Raw genomic sequence first — 4167 nt, 5'->3', positions numbered from 1 at the left:
ATCCATTCATCATAAGAACAACAGGGAAAAATAAATTCCCATAAACATCTGAGAAAAATAAATTCTCAGTCATAATAGATAGTGGACTCAATAGTCAGGTGCCATAACTCTTGACACAACATTTGTCGTCAAACACATTCAGGCGATCAAGAGATAATTTCACTCACACTCCCCCTGAATTCATGCATACACACTCCAGATAGAGAAAGAATATTCACTACTCCCCCTCAGTACATGCATATTACTCACACTCCCCCTCAATACGAGCATACGAACAAAACATGCACCAGATGTGAGAACATCTGACCACACACTTGTCACACACACACACTACTCCCCCTTTTTAGCCACAATTTAGACAAACATCATGAATAGGAAATTATAGTGTACCAGAGCATAGAGAATATCAGTGTGCAGTTATTACAGACCATAGAGCACACACAGGTGCTAGAAATTCAGGGCCTAGCCCATAAAGGAACAACAAGAAGAACAACAAAAGTACATCAGAGGCAAAATCATAAGCAAAACATCAGAGATCAGATTGAAGAACTTTCATCAGAGTCCTCCATCACATCCTCAGAACCATCCTCAGACTCACTAGCCTCTTTTCCTTCTTGTCCATCTAGCTCACCTTCAGCCATTTCAGCAGCTTCCTCAGCCTTGAGTGCCTCAATCACACGGTCAATTTTCAATTTTCTTGCCTCAAGGGCTCTGCTGGTTGTAACACCCAACCCCTTAACGCGTATTTATTAGATATAAATAAATAAAACACTTAAGAAAATCTAGGCGTCACATGTTAATAATACAAACCACGGCATAATTAAAAATCATGCTAGCACAGCGGAATTAAAAGCGAATAATTATCATAATGTATATCATACAACAGTCATAATTGTTCACACAATATCCTTAGGCTCTAGGCCATATCAACAAAGGATATTATGTTTACAACCCAAAAGATTAGGAATAGCAAAGTTAAATATGCCATCACGGGCTCAATACAATCCAAACGAATAACCCGACCCGGTAAAACCTAATCAGAGCAATACTATACAACCCATCAAAAAGATATATAACATATATCTAAGGAGTAGTCTACGCTAACTCCTCACCAAAAAGCGCACTACACGAGCACGAGCAAACTCCTCTAACTCCGAGCAATATCCTCAACCTGAGTATCTGAACCCCCAACGGTCCAGCACATAACACAAAGCATGAGAGTTAGATCACATAATCAAAATATAAGTGTAAGCAAAAGGTACTTAAACACTCCTTCAACAACAACAAGCATATTCATAATTTATAAACATGCATCACCATTAACTACTCAATTACAAGTTCTAAACATGTATAATCAAGTACCAAATAATCAATCTACAATTCATTACACTTAGCCAAATTATATGTCACATATCACTTATCAAGTATGCACACACATATAACCTAATGCAACTCTAATGCTTCAACTTCATGAATGTCAATCCTAGACATTACTAATGCATGTGGTACCATCTTCTTTATTAGAGTATCTCACCTCTAATATCCTTCTTTATCAAACAAATATAGTTCGATATCCTTCTTTATTGGACAAGCCAATATCCCTAAATATTCATGATGCATGCACTCAAAACTCATGAATATATTCATCAACAACTATGGCATATAGCCCATCAACAATAACGTGGAACACTATCCAACGTTCGTCTTTATTAAGATAACACTATACCTTAATATCCTTCTTTATCGAATAACATAATTCGATATACTTCTTTATTAGAATAACATACTTCTAATATCCTTCTTTATTAAGTTGATTAACACCTTAATATACTTCATTTATTCTTCATACATGATTAACAATCATTATAAGCATCAACAAGCATCAACAAGCATCAACAATCATATAAGAATAAGCCACTGATTGAAAATACATGCAAAGGAAGACAGCAGATGAAAAATTGGCGAAAACTGCAGGATTTACGCCTGGGGCGGAAATATTTACGCCTGGGGCGGAACTTTACGTTTGGGGCGGAAGAATTTACGTTTTAGGCGGAAAAAATACTGAAAGGCTGGCTGCTCACTGATCTGCCGTTTCAGGCGGAATTATTGGACAGCCTCTCATTGCAACGATCATAACTTGGGCTACGAAAGTCCAATGGAGACGCACATATACTCGTTGGAAAGCTAACAAACAGGGCTACAACTTTTATGTTGGCCACTAAAACCAGTTCGCAACGAAAAGAGGTCAAAATTGCACGTAAAGGTTCAGACCTCATAGATAACAATTTTCTACATTTCTCATTTCAAACTCTAAACTCTCAAAACTCTCACATAAGTCATTTTTTCATGTTATAAACCCCAAATAAGTTCATATTCAAGTGCAACAAGCATATCTAAACACAAAAGGACAGTTCATTTCTCAGATCTACGCCATAAACATCGAAAAAGTAAAGATTGACACTTTTTCATCAAAACTCTCAAGAACACAAAGTTCTTGAGTTTAATCCATTAGAAAGCTCGTTTTAACCATTATTTCCGTTCATTAATCATGTTACAAGCATGTTAAACATATTAAGAACCTTAGGAACGATTTCCATCAAGAAAATCCATTCCAATCTAAAACGAAAATGGGGTGGAGGAAGTTCGGGTAAGGAGAAATCGACATTCTCCCCTTCCTCGAATCACCCACGACTATGGAACCTACTCTCATACCTGGATTCGAAGAAAACTCGACGAAGATCTCGAATCTCTAGCTTTTCTTCTTGCCCTAGCTCCACAAACTCTCTTCTCTTCTCAAGAACACAAAACTATGAGAAAATGAAATGTTCTCTCCCTTGCCTCATGGCCATATGGCGCCACCCTCACCTTACACAAGGCCCATTGGGCCTCAAGCCCAATTGGCTTGGCCCAATAACACACTAACTCTCACTATCGCTTAATAACTAAAGTACTCGATAAATACTCAAGTTATTAACTTAATTAAAATTCTACGTTAATAAAATACTTTAACACATAAAAATTATTAATTTGAAAATTGGGTCGTTACAACTCTACCCTCCTTAAAGAATTTTCGCCCTCGAAAATTACCTGGAAATAACTCTGGATACGAACTCATCATCTTGCTCTCCAATTCCCAAGTCGCATTCTCACCAGCGGGTCCTCCCCATACCACCTTCACCGAGGCGATATCCTTGTTTCTCAACCTCTTCACTTCTCTACCTTCGATCCTCAAAGGCACAACTTCGACCGTTAAGTCATCCCTCACTTGAACATCATCCGATTCAATCACATGTGACGGGTCTCTAACATACTTCCTCAATTGTGACACGTGAAACACATCGTGCAAATTCGCCAATGATGGCGGCAAAGCAATCCTATACGCCACTTTCCCCACTCTTTTCAAAATCTGATAAGGACCAATAAACTTCGACGTCAACTTCCTCGACTTCAAAGCACGTCCAACTCCGGTAGTCGATGTAACTCTTAAGAAAACATGATCACCTTCTTGAAATTCAATGTCTTTCCTTCTCTTGTCATGATAACTCTTTTGACGACTCTGAGACGCTTTCATCTTCTCTCTAATCATTCTAATCTTTTCCGTAGTCTCTTGCACAATCTCCGGACCAAGAATCATACTCTCTCCGGATTCAAACCAACAAAGCGGTGTTCTACACCTCCTTCCATACAAAGCCTCAAAAGGTGCCATTCCAATACTCGAATGAAAACTATTGTTGTACGTGAACTCGATCAACGGCAAACACGAATCCCAACTTACTCCTTGCTCCAAAACACAAGCTCTCAACAAATCTTCCAAAGATTGTATCGTCCTTTCCGATTGGCCATCCGTTTGAGGATGATAAGCCGAACTCAACCTCAACTTAGTCCCTAAAGCCTCTTGCAAACTTTCCCAAAATCTCGAAGTAAACCTCGGATCTCGATCCGAAACAATACTCGACGGAATACCATGCAACTTCACAATTTGCTCCACATAAATCTCGGCCAACTTAGGCACTAAGGTACCTTTCTTAATAGCAATAAAATGCGCACACTTCGTCAAACGATCCACTACCACCCAAATCACTTCATAACCTTTCGTAGTCTTGGGTAAACCTCCCACAAAATCCATCGCAATACTATCCCACTTCCATTCCGGGATAAACAAAGGTT

This window comes from Trifolium pratense, linkage group LG5 (assembly GCF_020283565.1).
Source record: "Trifolium pratense cultivar HEN17-A07 linkage group LG5, ARS_RC_1.1, whole genome shotgun sequence".
Taxonomy (NCBI): Eukaryota; Viridiplantae; Streptophyta; class Magnoliopsida; order Fabales; family Fabaceae; genus Trifolium; species Trifolium pratense.
This window is presented reverse-complemented; position numbering follows the sequence as displayed.